The following is a 21,257-nucleotide window of genomic DNA, read 5'->3' on the forward strand; positions in this document are numbered from 1 at the left end:
AAAAACCTTCTGAACTAGCGCCCCTTTTTCGATTCATAAATCATTAAATATTCATCCCACCTACGCATAGAGGCCATGGTTAAGGTCTCAATAAGCTAAGCTTTCCGAGGATATGTGTTGTTTGTTTGTGGGCCAAGGCCTCTTGAAGATATAAGTGTTTAAAGTTGTGTCGGGTTTTGCTACTGGTCAGATCAGCTATTCGTGCGCCGCTCTCTCTCCCCATTTATTCTGCACCTCACTCGGCCAAAAAACCGACTCTTAACCAGCGCCCCGTTTTTGATTCATAATTCATTAATTATTGATCCCACCAACATGTGGAGGCCATGGTTAAGGTCTCAATAAGTTAAGCTTTCCGAGGATATGTGTTGTTTGTTTGTGGACCAAGGCCTCTTGAAGATAGAAGTGTTAAAAGTTGTGTCGGGTTTTGCTCCTCATCAGATCAGCTGTTAGTGCGCCGCTCTCTCTCCTCATGCATTCTGCACCTCGCTCGACCTGAAAAATCCCCTCTGTACTAGCACACAGTTTTGGGTTCATATTTCATTAATAATTAATCCCAGCAATGTGTGGAGGCCATGGTTAAGGTGTCAACAAATTAATCTTTCTGGATATAAACATTTTTAGTTGGTGAGCCAAAGCCTCATGAAGATAGAAGTGTTTAAAGTATGTTGGTTTGCTTCACATCAGCTGAGATGGAGCAGGTGAGACATGTTCATCATTGATGATGATGATTTGGAAATAGAAATGTGTTAATGATGGGATTTAGACTAAGACTAAGGGAAATAATGGTTTTTATTTTATTTCTTGATCTTTGCCTCTGTAATCCCTGTGTTTTCTTCTCTTAACTTTTAGTTTTCAGTGTTGTGATTGTTTCTTAGTGTTTCTGGTTCCCTCTGTGTCTGCACACTTCTCAGTGTCAAGTTTTTATTGTTCCCTGTTTTATTTTGTAGTCTTTGCCCCTGTGTGCCTCTAGTTTTTGCTTCCTGAGTTTGTCCTTTTGATGACCCTGATCATCCTCACCTGTGTGTTCTTTCACAGGTGTGTCTGATTGTCCCTGTGACTTCAGTCTCTGTGTTTCTCTCCCTCTTGTTGTCTGTGCATTGTAAAACGTTTGCCTCCTGTGTCACCAACCTCCCAGTGATTTTTCATTTTCAGTTGGATTTTGTTTAAGTTTTATTTTTGCCCATTTTGGTAAATGAAATACTTTTTGTTTAATCTGCAACGTGGTCCTTTTTCCTTTTGAGTTTTCTTTTGAGCGACATAGGTAGCTGACCCTTAAGTAACTTAACTAAATAAGTTTGTTTGAGGCAAAGCTTAACTAAGAAAAGTGTCTCCATGAAACATTGGGTCCCCTAAAGGTCACATCAGATCAGTCTGCTGAGATGAGGGAGGGGGCTGAATGAAAAAACATGTAGTTTTGTGGTGGTCAAAAACTCGGGGAATAACTGACGTGTAAATGTCAATGAGGGAAGACAGGTTTTGTTTGCCTTTAAATGTTATTAGCTTTAAATACCAATAAAGTTGTAGAGAAAGGTTTATACAAGTTTTGGCCTTTGCATATGTCTCTGTTATGCATATAAAGTAAAAATCACAGGATAGAGAGCTGCTTTTCTTGGGATGAAAGGTGTCAGGTTAGTCCACCATATTTAGTCCTGACAATGCAATTTTAGAACACTGCCTACCCTCCTGGTTTTGTGAGACTGATCTAACTTTGCTTCCATAATATTCAGTAGCTTTTATGAGTAGGGTGCGTATTACCGTTGGTGCTTATATCTACCAAACTACCACTACATATTTATATGTTTTAAATATTACTGAAGGATTTATACATTCTAAACATTTACAAGCCATCATCCATTTACTAAAGTATGTCTGAAATTGAATGCTATTGTCTTGGCATAACAGCAAAGATGACTGAGAGGAGGAGCAGCAGCAGAGGATACTCCTGAACAAGATGCACTGGAACATATCATTGAGGGAAGAGATTAAGCTCTCCAAGAAGGAACATTTGTCGACAACTTTAAAGGTAAGTTTTTCACTCATTATATTGAAGTTTGTCTTTCTTTGTGTCATAGAATTGCTATTGTAGCCTGGTGTAAAAGTTAGGAATTAATAAAAGTTAGTTCTTAATAGAGTAAGATCAACTTTGGCCCTAAGATATGACATCAGTCAAAATGCGACTCTTTTCACCAAAATGTATTCTGATTCATCAGAGCAAAATATTAGATTCCATCAAAACTGATAAATTCTGTGATGATTTCATGAAGAATCCACAGGCTCTGAGGCTCAGTGGAATTTGAGGTCACTCTTAAAATTCTTAAATACATATGAGAGGGTTTGTTTCAAAGCTCCAAAGTTTCCTTCTTTCCTCCACTTGCGTCTTGTGTCTTAGGACAGGGTCACACTGGCCCTCCAAAACGTGCTGTGCTTAAGCACGATTGCCCCCCTGCAGCGCCGATCCCCAGCTGGAGAGTACGGCCGGCGGTCACACTACCCCATTATGAACCAGACTTTAGCAGGTATCAGACACGCGCACTGCCCGCCTTCGTCATCGTGAAGCATTTGTTTACATGAAGCGCGATCTCATCAGAGTCAGCACAATGAGACACAGAGAGCACTGCTACAACTTTAGAGACTTTTGGACTAATATTAAGACGTATAATCACCGCGTTCGCGGTGATTATACGTAATGGATCGCACGTGCTGTCCGCGTGCTTGTGCTCGTGCATGAAGTAAACCGTGCCGAAGCCCACCTCTTCGAAGCATGCCGAAGCACGGAAGGGAATCGTGCTTGAGCACGGCACAGTTGCAGTCACACTTGCTATTCCAAACGTGCTTTACGGCTGAAGCGTGCTTAGGCACGGCACGATTGGCCAGTGTGACCACGTCCTTAGTCCCTCCCACCAGAGATGCACGAGAGAGACGCAAGGAAATGAAGAGAGGGGAGAGGAATCAAGGCGATTTGTTTTAAGAGCATTGAGACATCCTTTCCTCTGGATGTGTTTCACTGATGACAGCAGCAGCTGATCACCTCTAGATCATCTGTCAGTCAGCTCTAACAGCTGTTTGTGTGTCTGCACATGTGCACTGTAATAACTAATAAGACAAACAGTAACAGAGCTTTGTTTGTTCCTGTGATCTGTTTAACACGTTCCCATGGAGAAAATCTGCTCTCTGTTTATTCTGTGTGCTGTTTAGAACCACACGGATCACTTTACCTGTAAAATGCATCATTTTTAGAGTAATTATTCAGTCTTTATCTAGATCATCATTGTTAACTCTGACCCTTATTAATATAAGCTAGTTTATTGTGTCAGTGTTTGGTATTAAACTCCCGTTACATTGATTTCATGATGGTTGTGTTCAGTGTTTTGTGCTTTAAACTCACAACAAACACTTTTTTTAATCCCAGCTCTATGACCTGTTACCGATCAATCCTCAGTGCCTGTTTTCAGCTCGTCTTTTCTCTCATTAAACTCTGTTGTGTTTGTGAAGTTTCATGTAGAGAAGTCTGAGCCGCTGCAGCGTCCGATCAGAGAGTGATATTCCAAATGGGGGCATGTCTGTCAGTGAAGAGACTTCAGAAAAGCCAGCTCTCCTGTTTCCTCGATCATAGCTCCTCCGGTCAGTCTTCTTCTGCCTCCCTCCTCTCTCCTCCGAGCACAATTATCACTTTGGGACAGCATTAATATGGCGATTGGGAAGTACTCTTTGTGGCACAGAGGAGAGAGGAGACTGTAGTTTATTGCTTTGAGACACACTCACAGTGACATTTTTTGGCTATGCTGCAAAGGTGGCTGGTTTTATTTGGCCTACTTTTTCATTGTTTTCTCTGCTGCAGCCACTGCCTCCTGTCAGTGTCAGTGAATAATTACTCTAAAAATGATGCATTTTACAGGTAAAGTGATCCGTGTGGTTCTAAACAGCACACAGAATAAACAGAGAGCAGATTTTCTCCATGGGAACGTGTTAAACAGATCACAGGAACAAACAAAGCTCTGTTACTGTTTGTCTTATTAGTTATTACAGTGCACATGTGCAGACACACAAACAGCTGTTAGAGCTGACTGACAGATGATCTAGAGGTGATCAGCTGCTGCTGTCATCAGTGAAATACATCCAGAGGAAAGGATGTCTCAATGCTCTTAAAACAAATCGCCACGATTCCTCTCCCCTCTCTTCATTTCCTTGCGTCTCTCTCATGCATCTCTGGTGGGAGGGACTAAGACACAAGTAAACCACGCAAGTGGAGGAAAGAAGGAAACTTTGGAGTTTTGAAACAAACCCTCTCATATGTTTTTAAGAATTTTAAGAGTGACCTCAAATTCTACTGAGCCTCAGAGCCTGTGGATTCTTCATGAAATCATCAGTATAAAAAGAATTGCATATCGCCTAATGAGATTGGGCGGCTGTGGCTCAGTTGGTATTAAGGCATGTTGTAACTGTAAGACTGCAAGTTCAATTTTAGCTTCAACAGTCAAGAGTCTGTCCTGGTTAGGCAAGATACCTTACCCCAAACTGCTCTTGGCAGCTGTTCTGCCAGGTATAAATGTGAGTGAATGGAATAATCTTTGTGATGTGTAGAAATTTGTCAGCCTGTAAATTATTTTCTACCTCACTGAATCCTACTTTTTTTCCTCAATCTCAACTAAGTGATAGCATTTTGAGAGACAGTGCATTTTCCCTTTGCTATTTCAGGCACCTTGTGAAGAGCAAAGTGACCTGAAGGTCAATGAAAGTGAGCCAGCACCAAAATAGGCAAGTACTAACTGGGCTTAATATGTCAAAAATGTTATTGGCCCTTTGGGTATGTATTCTAGGCTCACTACTCCTGTCTTTCTTCTTCCCTGCTGAAATATTAGCTAACATTTCTGCTATCAACATGGCCAGTGTCATGAAATATTGTTTGTTGAATCAACGAGAATTGTTTTTGCTTCAAAAAATTTCAAATTTGGTTTTGTCATTGGCTCACACAGGAAGCCTTGGTGGGAGTGATGCTGAGATGACAGGGGTCAGTCCTGATCCTGGGCCATTGAAGGTGGTCTATACATGGTAAGTTGCCTGTATTTTTTGAATGTCATGCTTTTACATCCAATCATAATTCAGTTCTGTTTGGTCATGACAGTATTCAGGAGTCTTCACAGTGTTGAATGTTTTTAACTACCTGATACAGCTCAGGACTGTCAGAAAGCAGTGGCCTGTGAGGACAAGAACAAACTTATAGACTGTTTCCATATTTGCATACTATACCAACTGTGCATACTGATTTGGCCCAAATGCAGTAGGTAGTATGTAGGGATGGGTACCGAATTAGGTACTTTTATAGGTACCGACCAGATTTCTGTCAAAAGTACAGGGTACCGATTCATGTAAAATCAAAAGGTGCCATGTTTGGGTACCTAAATGCATCCTTGTGACTGTGAATGAGTAGAATAATAATAATAATAATAATAATAAACTTTATTTATATAGAACAAGTGTTTCTTAGTGCTTAGTGTTACTTAGTGCTTTACATAATAAAAATGGGCATTAAAAGAATTAAGAGAGGAAATGACAGAGAGAATAAAGAGAGAAATGTGAGGCGCAACAGAGAAGACAATAAAAAAGAATAAATAATACATTAAATAAGGAAATAGCATCTTTAAAATAAAAGCAATAAAAGGGTAAAACAATTAAGACAACAAGAGTTAAAGGATATAAGAAGCTGCCCTTAACACTGTCGTATTGAAGCAGCAGTTCAACAATTAAAACGCGCTCAGCTAAAATCTCCAGTAAAAGCACATCTGTAAAAATAAGTTTTTAAAAGAGACTTAAACGAGGACAAAGAGTCTGCCATTCTGATCTCCTCGGGCAGGCTATTCCATAGGATGGGCGCTTTGACAGAGATGGCCCGGTCACCTCTAGTCCTCAGCCTCGACCTCGGCACGGCGAGCAGGGTCTTGGCTGAGGATCTCAAGGTACGACCGAACACATATGGCCTGAGGAGACCAGAAATATAGTTAGGAGCTAGACCGGAGCGTGCTTTAAAAGTCAGCAATAAAATCTTGAAATCAATTCTAAAATGAATGGGGAGCCAATGGAGAGAAGCTAAAACAGGAGTTATGTGCTCTCTCTTTTTTGTTCCTGTGAGGAGTCGTGCTGCTGCATTTTGGACAAGCTGCAACCTCTGCACTCTGTGCTGGTTTAAGCATGTGTACAGAGAGTTGCAGTAGTCCAAACGAGAGGAAATAAAAGCATGAATGACAACCTCAAGATTTTTTCTAGATAAAAATGGCCTTAGTTTTGAAAGCTGCATAAAACAAGACTGTACAACTAGGTTGACATGCTGGTTCAGACTGAGGTTCTCATCAAAGATGACACCCAGGTTTTTACAGCTGGTAGTAACAATATTGGAAAGTGACCCTAGATGTTTCTTTATTCCTCTAGAATCAGGGCCAACAATCAGAACCCCCGTCTTATTGAGATTTCATTGAAGGAAATTCTGTGACATCCAGCATGTTATGTCAGAAGAGTTGGCAATTTTCCATGCTGGACGTGAACAGAGCATTGCAAGGATATATAGTGAAGAAGAAATATTTTAAATAAAAAAAAGTTTTATTAAACAAATTGATATTTCTTCCCACACAAACACAGAAAGTACATAAAATTGGTACTTTGAGTACCAGTGCCGATTGCCAGGTACCATATTGTTTCAAATGTGAAAGAATTGAAAAGAATAGGACTTTATTTGTCATTGCAGTGCAAAGCAGAGTCCTGCACGGGTCCAATTTTCAAGATCCGCCCCACCCCGACGTACAAACCTGCACCCGAACCGCAAACCTGCTCATTAGCCTGATTAGTACCGCAACCTGATCCGACCCGTTGAAACCCGACCCACAGCCCGACCCGCAGCCCGACCTGCAACTGTATTTGAGGTAATCATTTTGGGTCATATTTTCTGAAAATTGAACGGCATATCGCCATAGTTCAGATGCCAGTGAGTAAACAACGCACCTGAATGAAGCAACTCTTCCAATAAAAGCCTGACTTCAGCTCCATCATCAACCCTCTGTGATCTTCTCACATACAACTGTAAAATCACTCGGTTTTTACGCTCAATGCTTTTAAACTTTTAATCTCTTAAAAGGACCTTTACATGTGCAATAGTAGACTTACTTTTTGTCCAGACTTAAGCAACACTCAGCAGGTACGAGCAGTGATCATGTCACAACTAGGGGTGTAATGATCCATCGATATACATCGATACATCGATTGGTTAAGCAATGATCCAATCACATCGATGGAAAGTCTAAACATCCATCATCATTGTGGTCGTTAATGTACGCCTTTATTTTGAAATCCCGACTGGACACGCGTGTCCGTCTCCGTCCAACGGCGAGTCGTTCTGAAGTTTCCTCTCAGGCCTCACGCACTCAGCGTATGAGACACACATTTGAACCTTTTCACTTTCTGACACGTCACGCCTGATATTTCTCCTGCTGTAAAATGTTCTGTTTAGCACCCACCGAGTCACACCGCTGTAGGCGAACGTGTAGCAAGACGCTGTTAGCATCACAGAGCTAAAAGAGAGCCAGACATATCCGCCAATCATAAAATAGCTTTCCTGTATCCGGGTAAGATACGGTCGACCTGACTGCAGAGGATGCAGGCTGCACACAAGACAGGAGTGCATCATCACACAACTGCAGTGAGTTATCTTATAATTTGATTTTGTAGCGCACTGAATTATGAAATTTCATAAAGTTAAAAAGTCAAACGGCGAGAGCTTAGTGTCATTCCTCCTCCACATCGACTATTACACAGTGAAACAAAGTCTGATCACACTGACATACAAACTGTGGTTATCAGGCATCACAGTAAAAAAAAAAACTATCAATGTTAAGTTCGTTAAGTTGATAGTTCTAATGTTGAACAATAGAAATGTTTGGGTTTAATTAAAAACAAAGCTTCACATTTTTGGTTTGATAGAAAATGGTCAAATGTTGGAGGTCAATAATAAAGTTTATGTGATCAGTAATTTTTAATTATAGTGTTGCATCATTACTTGATATAAGAATCAAACATTACAGTATAACAGTAAGACCCATAAGGTAATTGTGGGGGCCAAAAAGCACCTTACCTGAATTTAACCAGTTTTAATGTAAAAACATAATTAGATCATACAGATGGCTATAATCCTCTACAAACTGTCATACCCAAAGGTCAGCACATCGTTCCACATTTCAGAAATAAAACTATCAAAATTGTTTTGTATTTCTTTCTTGCCTCAGGTGAAATGTTGCTGATTATGTTCAGTGAGGACATAATATCGTCTTAAATCGATCGAAGGCCCCTGAATAGTATCATATCATATCGTGACAGACTTTGTGATATCGGCAAATATCATATCGTTGTCCTAAGAATCGATATTGTATCGTATCGTCATGAAACTGGTGATTTACACCCCTAGTCACAACCATGGATGTATTACAAGAACTGGATAGTGTGGCTATATGGTCACAGCCTTACAACCAGCTTACAACTTACGTTTTTATTTTATTGTATTTATTATTATTTTATATTCATTTTGATGTGTCAAACTAAAACCCGCGACTCGACCTGCATGTTATATTTTCCACCCAGATCCAAACCCGGGAAAAAAAAACGACTAATCGCAGGACTCTGGTGCAAAGTACAACGAAACTGTAAAGGTACCTTTCCCTAGTAGTATGGAGTGTACAGACAACTAAGATTTACAGGACGCCAAAAATACCCAGATGGTATTCGGAGTTACCAAAAAATCCACAGTATGCACCAGACCAGTCTACTCCTGTACGGTTTGTCACAATGCAAAGCGCTGACTGGACACAGCGTTGTTGACATTTCCATCAAGGAATCTGCAAGCAGTCTACTATAACAACTCAAATCACTCTGCTGATAAAGTTTACGTAATTACACTGATTGGTATTTAAGCAAAACACAAAATGGTTTTAAATTAAAAGGACATTCTTCTTAAGTATTTAAGGTTGAAGACTTTAATTTAAATTCTAAGATACTAAAAAACTAAATCTTATAAACAATAATTTCAACACTTTAAAATCAGTGAAAACTCTAAGACTCCAAACATTTTTTTTTAATTTGGAAGAAATTTGTGATAAACATTTGTCACTGGAGTTTTAAAAAAAATTTAAAAAAAAACAACCAGCATCTGGCAGAAGTACTACTCATGTCTGCGATATGCAGCTCTGTGTCAGCGTTTATCTGACTAACCTGCATTATAAGGACACCTCTTTTAGGCTCCCCTCCCCCACATATCTTCACAAAGTAAGTTTTATGTAGTTCCAGCAGCAAGCTGAGTTGTGTATCAGTTGTTCACCTGACTAACCTGCATTATAAGGACACCTCTTATAGGCTCCCCTCCCCCACACACCTTCACAAAGTAAGTTTTATGTAGATTTGGCAGCAAGCCTAGTTGTGTGTCTCAGTTGTTCACCTGACTAACCTGCATTATAAGGACACCTCGTTTTTAGGCTCCCCTCCCCCACATATTTTGACAAAGCAAGTTTAATGTGGATCCAGGTTGCAAGCTGAGTTGTGTGTCAGGTGTTTATCTGACTAACCTGCATTATAAGGACACCTCGTTTTTAGGCTCCCCTCCCCCACATATTTTGACATAGTAAGTTTCATGTAGTTTCAGCAGCAAGCTGAGTTGTGTATCAGTTGTTCACCTGACTGACCTGCATTATAAGGACACCTCGTTTTTAGGCTCCCCTCCCCCACATATTTTGACAAAGTAAGTTTTATGTAGTTTCAGCAGCAAGCTGAGTTGTGTATCAGTTGTTCACCTGACTAACCTGCATTATAAGGACACCTCTTTTTAGGCCCCCTTTCCCCGACACACCTTCACAAAGTAAGTTTTATGTAGATTTGGCTGCAAGCCTAGTTGTGTGTCTCAGTTGTTCACCTGACTAAAGTGCATAAAAAGGACACCTCTTCTTAGGCCTCCTTCCACATACCCAAACATCTTCACATATACCTTTTTTCTACTTTACTGGTGCTGGTGCTAGTTCTAGGCCAGTGTCTTACTCAGCACTAACTCTTTGTGATCTTAGAGACAAAGAACTGTCCACAGGTGTTCAAAAATTGGTGCTTAAGAAACACCAACTTTAACCTGGGCCAGAGCCAATCACTGTGGAACAATGACCAAAGATCAGTGTAAAAAAAAACAGTCATTGTAAAAAAAAGTCTGAAGGAAGGCTGCCGGTTGAGTTGTTTTGTTTCCTTATCCATTATTTGAGATGAAGGCAAAGTTAAAGCACTGATTTGTCTCCGCTTTTACAGATCAGGTCTATATCTTATTATTTTATTTAACAAACTAAAAGGCCAAATGCTATTTATCATTCTTGAAAAGGCATGCTGCTCAATGAGTTGTCTGTTGGATCTTGGTGTTTACTTGTGTAAAGCTTGAACTGGAGGAGAAATTGAATTAAATGCATTGTCTCTTATAGATCAGGTCTATACCTCATCATTTTATTTAACAGACTTAACAGTCTGATGTTATTTATCTAATTTACATGATGGGGTTCACTTTTGCCATGTGTATGTGTGTTTACATTATTCCCCTGCTCTGAATTGCACAGGGCAGAGATACGCTCCATTAACTGACATAAACACATGCGTGTAGCACACTGTCAGAAACAAGTATTGTAAAACAAATCTCTGCCTAGTTGCAAGCTCCGAGCTCCAACTCTATTGCCGTCTCTTGCCCTACACACCGGCAGCCAACACCAACTACCTCGCCCCAGAGCAGTTAAGTAGGCAGTGACTAACTGAAGTTTATAAATGACATCATGGCATGGCCCTGACTTGGCTCTTTGCCCTTTGGAAAACCAAACCTATTCTTAGGAGAATGTGATTTGAATCAACTAAGCAGAACCACTAGCACCAGCAACGTGCACTGGTGAAAAAAGGGTAAAAGTAAGTTTCATGTTGATTAGGTAGCAAGCTGTGTTGTGTGTCAGCGTTTATCTGACTAACCTGCATTATAAGGACACCTCTCATAGGCTCCCCTCCCCCACACGTCTTCACAAAGTAAGTTTTATATAGATCCAGCATCAGGCTGAGATGTGTATCAGTTGTTCACCTGACTAACCTGCATTATAAGGACACCTCTCATAGGCTCCCCTCCCCCACACGTCTTCACAAAGTAAGTTTTATATAGATCCAGCATCAGGCTGAGTTGTGTATCAGTTGTTCACCTGACTAACCTGCATTATAAGGACACCTCGTTTTAAGGCTCCCCTCCCCCACATATTTTGACAAAGCAAGTTTAATGTGGATCCAGGTTGCAAGCTGAGTTGTGTGTCAGGTGTTTATCTGACTAACCTGCATTATAAGGACACCTCGTTTTTAGGCTCCCCTCCCCCACATATTTTGACAAAGCAAGTTTAATGTGGATCCAGGTTGCAAGCTGAGTTGTGTGTCAGGTGTTTATCTGACTAACCTGCATTATAAGGACACCTCGTTTTTAGGCTCCCCTCCCCCACACGTCTTCACAAAGTAAGTTTTATGTAGATTTGGCAGCAAGCCTAGTTGTGTGTCTCAGTTGTTCACCTGACTAACCTGCATTATAAGGACACCTCGTTTTAAGGCTCCCCTCCCCCACATATTTTGACAAAGCAAGTTTAATGTGGATCCAGGTTGCAAGCTGAGTTGTGTGTCAGGTGTTTATCTGACTAACCTGCATTATAAGGACACCTCGTTTTTAGGCTCCCCTCCCCCACATATTTTGACAAAGCAAGTTTAATGTGGATCCAGGTTGCAAGCTGAGTTGTGTGTCAGGTGTTTATCTGACTAACCTGCATTATAAGGACACCTCGTTTTTAGGCTTCCCTCCCCCACATATTTTGACATAGTAAGTTTCATGTAGTTTCAGCAGCAAGCTGAGTTGTGTATCAGTTGTTCACCTGACTAAACTGCATTATAAGGACACCTTGTTTTTAGGCTCCCCTCCCCCACATATTTTGACAAAGTAAGTTTTATGTAGTTTCAGCAGCAAGCTGAGTTGTGTATCAGTTGTTCACCTGACTAACCTGCATTATAAGGACACCTCTTTTTAGGCCCCCTGTCCCCGACACACCTTCACAAAGTAAGTTTTATGTAGATTTGGCTGCAAGCCTAGTTGTGTGTCTCAGTTGTTCACCTGACTAAAGTGCATAAAAAGGACACCTCTTCTTAGGCCTCCTTCCACACACCCAAACATCTTCACATATACCTTTTTTCTACTTTACTGGTGCTGGTGCTAGTTCTAGGCCAGTGTCTTACTCAGCACTAACTCTTTGTGATCTTAGAGACAAAGAACTTTTCACAGGTGATCAAAAATTGGTGCTTAAGAAACACCAACTTTAACCTGGGCCAGAGCCAATCACTGTGGAACAATGACCAAAGATCAGTGTAAAAAAAAACAGTCATTGTAAAAAAAAGTCTGAAGGAAGGCTGCCGGTTGAGTTGTTTTGTTTCCTTATCCATTATTTGAGATGAAGGCAAAGTTAAAGCACTGATTTGTCTCCGCTTTTACAGATCAGGTCTATATCTTATTATTTTATTTAACAAACTAAAAGGCCAAATGCTATTTATCATTCTTGAAAAGGCATGCTGCTCAATGAGTTGTCTGTTGGATCTTGGTGTTTACTTGTGTAAAGCTTGAACTGGAGGAGAAATTGAATTAAATGCATTGTCTCTTATAGATCAGGTCTATACCTCATCATTTTATTTAACAGACTTAACAGTCTGATGTTATTTATCTAATTTACATGATGGGGTTCACTTTTGCCATGTGTATGTGTGTTTACATTATTCCCCTGCTCTGAATTGCACAGGGCAGAGATACGCTCCATTAACTGACATAAACACATGCGTGTAGCACACTGTCAGAAACAAGTATTGTAAAACAAATCTCTGCCTAGTTGCAAGCTCCGAGCTCCAACTCTATTGCCGTCTCTTGCCCTACACACCGGCAGCCAACACCAACTACCTCGCCCCAGAGCAGTTAAGTAGGCAGTGACTAACTGAAGTTTATAAATGACATCATGGCATGGCCCTGACTTGGCTCTTTGCCCTTTGGAAAACCAAACCTATTCTTAGGAGAATGTGATTTGAATCAACTAAGCAGAACCACTAGCACCAGCAACGTGCACTGGTGAAAAAAGGGTAAAAGTAAGTTTCATGTTGATTAGGTAGCAAGCTGTGTTGTGTGTCAGCGTTTATCTGACTAACCTGCATTATAAGGACACCTCTCATAGGCTCCCCTCCCCCACACGTCTTCACAAAGTAAGTTTTATATAGATCCAGCATCAGGCTGAGATGTGTATCAGTTGTTCACCTGACTAACCTGCATTATAAGGACACCTCTCATAGGCTCCCCTCCCCCACACGTCTTCACAAAGTAAGTTTTATATAGATCCAGCATCAGGCTGAGTTGTGTATCAGTTGTTCACCTAACTAACCTGCATTATTAGGACACCTCTTTTAGGCTCCCCTCCCCCACACGTCTTCACAAAGTAAGTTTTATGTAGATTTGGCAGCAAGCCTAGTTGTGTGTCTCAGTTGTTCACCTGACTAACCTGCATTATAAGGACACCTCTTCTTAGGCCTCCTTCCACATACCCAAACATCTTCACATATACCTTTTTTCTACTTTACTGGTGCTGGTGCTAGTTCTAGGCCAGTGTCTTACTCAGCACTAACTCTTTGTGATCTTAGAGACAAAGAACTGTCCACAGGTGCTCAAAAATTGGTGCTTAGGAAACACCACCTCTTATAGGCTTCCCTCCCCCACACGTCTTCACAAAGTAAGTTTTATATAGATCCAGCAGCAAGCTAAGATGTGTATCAGTTGTTCACCTGACTAACCTGCATTATAAGGACACCTCTTATAGGCTCCCCTCCCCCACACGTCTTCACAAAGTAAGTTTTATGTTGATTAGGCATCAAGCAGGTGTTTACCTGACTTAAAATTTCATGGTACTTGGCCCTATTTACTCTCTCCCTTACATGGATTACTCATCCTGTCCCTTTTGCAGAAAAACAGTCCCAAAGCATGAGGTTTCCACCCCCATGCTTCACAGTAGGAATGGTGTTTTTGGGCCGTACTTATCAATCTTCTTCCCCTTAAATCCACTGGTTGAGTTTTTACCAAAAAGTTCTATTTTGGTTTTATCCAACCACATGATAGTCTCCCAATCCTCTTCTGGATCATCCATGTGCTCTCTGGCAAACTTCAGATGGGCCTGGACATTTACTGGCTTACACAGGGGGGCATGCCTGGCTCTGCAGGATTTGAGTCCCTCTGAGCATAGTGTGGAACTGATTGTAGCCTTTGTTACTTTGGTCCCAGCTCCCTGCAGGTCATTCATGAGGTCCCTCTGTGTAGTTCTGGGACTTTTTCTTACCGTTCTTATGATCATTTTGACCCTACGGGATGAGATCTTGTGTGGGGCCTCAGATGGAGGGAGATTATCGATGGTCTTATATGTCTTCCATTATCTTCCAGTTGCTCACACAGTTGATTTATCAACACCATTGCTTGCCAATTGTAGATTCACTCTACCCAGCCTGGTGCAGGTCTACAGTGTCCTTCCCGTTGTCCTTGGACAGCTCTTTGGTCTTGGCCATAGTTGAGTTTAGAGTCTGACTGTTTGAGGCTGTGGACAGGTGTCTTTTATACAGATAACCAGTTAAAACAGGTGCCATTAATACAGGTAACAAGTGGAGGACATAAGAGCTTCTTAAAGAAGAAGTCAGGTCTGTGAGAGGCAGAAATCTTGCTTGTTTTTGTGGGAGACCAAATATTTTTTTTCCACCATAATTTGGGTCCTCGTCCACAGGAAGAGGGCACCTTGTAGCTTGTTTACAAATAAGTATCAGTGTATCTCTGATGAAAATTACAGACCTCTCTCATCTCATCGAGTCACCCCAAGTAGGAGAACTTGGAAAATTAGTAGCTGACTGAATACTTTTTTGCCCCCCTGTAGAAACAAACACTCATTGCAACTACCAAAGTAAGGCACTGATTACGTATCTTCTTGCTGAAGATGCTAATGGCCTTTATGTATTTTCAGCAGAAAATCAATAAATTACGACTGATGAGCCCACCAATGCCTCTGGTAATGTGTAATAAAGCCATAGATAGCTATTGCAGGCAATAATGCTTGTGTCCTTATGGAGGAGGAAGCAGATATAGGCTTTTCCCCGGCACTGGATTCACTCCTACCTCATAAGGACCCCCTTGAAAATGAGACGGTCCATCTCAAGGGGCTATCCTTCTAAATAAATAAATTCAAATTCAAATTCAAATTCAAATTCATAGGCCGCACTTGGTTCATCCAACTTGAATCCTTCTCTTCACAGTTTTCCCTGGTTACCTCAGGTGTGCCCCAGGGCTGTGTCCTGGGCCCCTACTCTCCATCATCTGCCTCCTTTCTCTTGGTAATATCTTCTGCAAATTCGGTATCCACTTCCACTGTTTTTGCAGATAACACCAAGCTTATCCAAAGCTAGCAGTTTATCTATCACCATAGACAGCTCCACAGTCTCCCCCTCTCCTCAAGTGAAAAGTCTGGGTGTCATCCTCGACAGCTCACTTTCTTTTCACTCTCATATAAATAGCGTAACCTGGTCTGCATATTTTCATCTACATAGCATTAATCGTCTCTGTCCCTCTCTGACTCTTCACTCTGCTGCTGTCCTGGTCCACAGCCTTGTCACCTCCCGTATTGACTATTGCAACTCACTTCTTTTTGGTGTCCCTAATAAATCCCTCCATGAGCTTCATCTGGTCCAAAATTCTACTGCCCGGATCATCACCAGAACACCCTCCTTTCACCACATCACCCCTGTCCTCCAGTAGCTTCACTGGCTCCCGGTTAAATTCAGAATCACCTTAAAATCCTTCTGAATACTTTTAAGGCCATCCACAACCTGACCCCACCATACCTGTCTGGACTTATCTGCATCGCCGCCCCTTCACGCTCCCTCAGGTCTTCCTCCTCTCTCCACCTCTCTGTGCCCTCCGCCCATCTCAGCTTTGGAACTTACTCCCACCGCACATCAAATTATAGACTCCCTTTCTCTATTTAAATCTAAACTTAAAACCCATCTGTTTCAAACTGCGTTCTCTACTCCCGCTGAGCCATTTTAACTCCATGTCACTCCTGCTTGTCTGTTGGTTTTATTTATCTTTATGTCATTGTCTTTTTAAGTATGTTTTTAATTAGATGTTCAGTGTCCTTGGGTGTTTTGAAAGGCACTTTTAAAATATAAAAATTCATTATTATTATTTACTTATGTTTTTCTTTAAGTCTGATAATGGGAATTTGCCATACATCATGCTGTACTCAGAATTTGTTCAATGGTGTTATTTAAAATTGCATGTACTTTTTATATGAATCCAGTGTTAAAGTGCACCCAGTGGCTGTGGGATTACCTGTTACTTTGGGGTTAGGATGGAATCAATCATAAACATAAATAATTGGCTGGTAATTAACCAATTAATTTTCATGATTTTTAAAAAGACATTTCAAAAGTCTGTTTCTTTGTTTTTTTTTCTTCAGTTAAGATTTAATTCAAGAACAATTTTAACAACAACCTTTCTATGTCTAAAGAGCAAGCAGCAAGACAGCCGAAAAGCAACCAGAAGGGACACTCCAAAATCTGTCTCTCAAGTGTGTCTGCTGCTTCAAGAGGTATGCGGATGTATGACTTATCACTTAACTTCATTAAGTGTATTTGTTTTTGTTTCTAGACCAGCTAATGAAAGTGAATAATACTTTTCAAAGACATTTTCCTCCTTTTAAATTCCAACAGGAATGCAATTGAGTGACTAAAAATGAAATAGAATTCCTTTCCCCCAGGTTCATACTTTTGATTATGACAAAAATAAATAAATAAAAATAAATAAGTCAATTAAATATAAAAAATTAGCATTATTACTACAACAAAAAAAGGAAGCTTGTCTCAAAGGTAAATAGTGGCATACAATTTTGAATCTTCAATTTCTCCTTTCAAGGATAAGATAAGTAAGAAAAGGAAAGTAATTATGAGAACAAAAACAAAAAGTGTTTCATTTCAACTAACCTGACCTTAGAGACACCGTCTGAGACTTGCATATCTATGGGGAAATCCAACCTGTATGATGACCATGTATTCAGTCTAATAGTTAACAGTTTGGCCCCCTCTTAATCCGATTAATTATGCAGTTTTTATTCCATTCCATCACCAGGTGTAGTGGGGAGGTTTTTGATGAATTTTTTGTTAACTTGTAGGTTGTCGAATGTACGTCTGGAGCCGTCCACTGTTATCAGTCCTGCTAGATAGTACAGGCTGTATGGGACTCCAGAGGACCATAGCTTGACCTTTACCTGATTGAAGGATGCTCACAGCTGGCCGACCTCGGGACTCATGTCGGGGAAGATGTAAACAGGGGATCTTTGTATTGGAGACACCCTTTATTCTTGGACAGGTTTTTTTGCGTGAGTCTTCGACTGCTGTCCTTCTTCATGGTAGAATATGTTTTGTCTTGTCTTATCGCCCGGGGTCAAAAAACAATCCTATACATGTATAATGGCTGGTCTAGAAAGTTACGTGTTATTTGGTAGGACAGAGCTGCCTCTACCTGCTGCTCACTCTATTTGACCGGAAGTGAAAGTCGTTTGTATTTAGGGAAAAGAAAAAGAATGGTATTGAATGAGGATGAGGTGACGAGTTCCAAAGGTATGTTTGTAACAATTTGTTTAAATACCACTCAGTCCTCCTCTGCACTGACTCCGGACATGTTTGCCTCTTTTTTCAGTGGAAAGGTGGCCAGCATCAGCAACCAGTTCTCTGAGCCTGACCAGCTTTGTCAGATCCAACCTGCTATCTATGCCTCACTCTGCTCTTTTGCTCATCTGAGTGAGGAGGAGGTCTTCAGACTTCTCCTTAACTCCAAACCCACAACCTGTCCTCTAGATCCTTTACCTACCAGCATCCTGCAGACCATTTTACCCATAACCAAACCTGCAGCCACACACATTAATTCCTCCTTGGAATCTGGGGTCTTCCCTGCAGCTTTTAAACAAGCTCAGGTCACCCCACTGCTCAAGAAACCAAATTTCAACCCAGCCCAGGCTAAAAATTACAAGCCAGTCTCACTTCAGCCCTTCCTGTCAAAAATACTCCAGCAAACAGTCTATAACCAAGTCTCTGAACATCTGCTGAAAAACAACCTGATTGACTCCTATAAATCTGGCTTCAGCTGTGACCACTCCACTGAGACTGCACTCCAGTCAGTCACAGAATCATTGCGACTGGCTTGAGCTGCTGGCCAGTCCTCTGTCCTACTACTGCTTGACTTGTCTGCTGCTTTTTTACACAGTTAACGATCAAATCCTCTTCTCCACACTCTCTGAACTTGGCATCCCAGGATCTGTGCTGTTTTGGTTCAAGTCCTACCTCACAGACAGATCCTTCAGAGTGTCATGGAGAGGAGAATTGTCTAACTCACATGGCTTACCAACAGGGGTATCCCAGAGGTCAGTGCTTGGTCCCCTACTCTTTTCCTTATACACCACCTCACTTGGTGCAATGATTCACTCTCATGGCTTCTCTTACCACTGTTATAGCCACTCAGCTTTTCCTGTCTAGTCCACCTGATGAAATAACTGTCTCAGCTCAAATATCAGTATGTCTCGCTGATATCTCCACATAGATGAAGGAGCACCACCCTTAGCTAAATCTGTCCAAAACTGAGCTCATTGTCCTCCCAGCATGTCCCTCGGTTCAACCACAGATCAGTGTCCTGATTTATTCCAATCAACTTGTGTCCACAAACTCTGCCAGAAATCAGGGTGTCATGATTGATGACCAGCTGACCTTTAAGGTTCATGTCGCCTCGATTGCTCAATCTTGTCAATATGCCCTCTGTAATATCAGGAGGATCAGACTCTACCTTACACAACAGGCCACACAGCTTCTGGTACAGGCCCGTGTGATTTCACACATGGACTCCTGCAGCTCCCTTCTAGCAGGCCTCCCTGCGTGTACATTTAAACCTCTGCACGTCTGGTCTTTAACCAGCCCAAAACAGCACGTCACCCTGCTGATAATCCTTCTTCACTGGCTTCCAGTAGCAGCTTCAATAAAATTCAAAGCTCTTCTTCTGGCTTACAAAACATTGACAAGAACGGCTCCTGCCTACCTGGAGTCCCTCATCCAGGTCTACACTCCTTCTCGCCCACTACAATCTGCTTGTGAAAGACACCTGGTGCTCTCTGGCCAGACTCCCTTTCTACTCTGAGATGTGTGAAGACTCATCTGTTTAGGGAACACTTAAGCACCTCCCATTCTTTGTCCTCAGGGGTAGAATAAGTCAGACGGTCTCGGACCCAGCTCTTAGTGAATTTACAGCACTGATCATTGAATGTTGTTGAAGGTTGTATGATATTGCTGCAGTGATTAATTGTGGTTCTTTCACTTAGTTGCAGCACCAGCAGCTAAATAACTTTTAGCACTTTATCACACTAAGGCTTTCCCTTCTGTCCAAATTCTTTCTTATGTTGTACATTGCTTTGGGCAAAAGCGTCTGCTAAATGAAACTGTAGGAGTGTATCTAGTCTACCTAAATAAGAGGTGTCTCTTCACATCTACAAATACTTTCAGAGTCAAGTTCAAGTTGCAGCTTTATTTCAGTAAAGTGGTTTGTTTTTAGAATGAATGTCCCCAAAAGTGGTTTGAAGTTTGTACTGGCTGTTCTAACAGTAGCATTTCTTGCTTCTCCAGGACAAAAGAAAAGTTTGCAACCAAGACCGATGCCGTCAGCTCCAAAGGTTGGAATTCATCCATTCATTCCATTAATTCTCAGATGATTAAACTTAATTTAGTTAACACAGTTAAATAAGAAAATGTTTATAGAAAACTTCAAGTGTAGTTCAGTTTAGTACATATCATGTCACAGACACATTTCTGCCCTAACAGTCCTTGGTAGCCAAATAAATATGATGTTTGTTTTTTCATGTGGCTTTTTCAAGAATTGCTATGGTTACTATTGAAAGCACATTACTTTGATAAGCAGAAAACTTTTTTTGCGCATCTGAGGGAAAGCAATGTTGCAGTCAGTAATGCAGTCATGTGGTACACCAAGACCAGAAATGCACAGCTGTTAAGGTTATTCCAAGTGTCATCACAATAATCTATTTTCACTTTGATTTTAATTAAACAATCACAGTGCTTGACTTTTGTAGATAACATAATGAATCTATATTTTAGTAGCTGAAATGTTATTTTAAAAAAATACATTGAACGACTATTTTCTTCAATCTTAACATATTGCATGTTCTTCTGATTGACAGAGATGAAATCCAGAAAAATGTGTGAAAAGACCATGAAGCAAGAACAAAATCAGTGCTGTGATGAAACACTTCATGACACACATTGAAAAGAGAAAGCTAGCAAGATGGAGCGCCAACAATGTAAGATTACTGAACACCCAGTTTTAGAAAACAGAAGTCTTTAATATTTGGGATTTTGTAAATAACCGGGGCCTTCAGTTAAGAGCACAAGGTTTTAAGTTTGTATGTTTTAACAGTTGTACTTTACTACATTGTTGTACAGTTGTACGATTCTTACTGTGGACATTCCCTGCTGTTGTATACAGTTTAATACTCAGTAAAACCAGCAGTTGTCACGTCTCATTTAAGGTGTATTTATTGTCATTCCAGGACAAAGATTAAAAAAGGGAAGGAAATTAGTACTGAGGGTCACATAAAAGCAGCAGAAAAAGTAATAGCAATAAAAAAAGAATTATGTAAATCTTAAATTGCCGACATAAAAATATGAAATTTAAAATAAATAAACCTTGTTGGATGTGTGTGATGTTTTGCAGGGTTGAGCGTTCTGAAAACCTCTGTGAGTAGCTGTTAGAAGGCTGGCTGTTTTGGTCCTGATGCTGCACTGCCTTTTTCCTAAGGGGAGGGCAGTCAACTGTCTATAGGCAAGGTGAGAGGGGTTCTTTAGAATACTGGCAGCTCTTCTCCTACAAATGATATATATGGGAGGGACTAAGGACGCGGTCACACTGGCCAATCGTGCCGTGCCTAAGCACGCTTCAGCCGTAAAGCACGTTTGAATAGGCCAGTGTGACCGCAACTGTGCCGTGCTCAAGCACGATTCCCTTCTGTGTTTCAGCACGCTTCGAAGGGGTGGGCTCCGGCACGGTTTACTTCATGCACGAGCACAAGCACACGGAC

At 41.0% G+C, this 21,257-nt stretch overlaps 1 long non-coding RNA gene across 1 annotated transcript; it reads left to right on the forward strand.

Moving 5' to 3' along the window:
* Window positions 1-1,455: 1,455 nt before the first annotated feature.
* LOC141794721 (uncharacterized) lies at window positions 1,456-21,254 on the forward strand. The gene is made up of 8 exons (XR_012598551.1): window positions 1,456-2,023; window positions 4,696-4,759; window positions 4,978-5,049; window positions 6,737-6,911; window positions 16,638-16,718; window positions 19,792-19,838; window positions 20,361-20,480; window positions 20,894-21,254. It is a non-coding gene; the product is annotated as an uncharacterized LOC141794721 (long non-coding RNA).
* Window positions 21,255-21,257: the final 3 nt, after the last annotated feature.

Source organism: Halichoeres trimaculatus, unplaced genomic scaffold (assembly GCF_033239565.1).
Source record: "Halichoeres trimaculatus isolate MK-OKI-2021-1 unplaced genomic scaffold, fHalTri1.1 fHalTri1_scaffold_8, whole genome shotgun sequence".
Classification (NCBI taxonomy): Eukaryota; Metazoa; Chordata; class Actinopteri; order Labriformes; family Labridae; genus Halichoeres; species Halichoeres trimaculatus.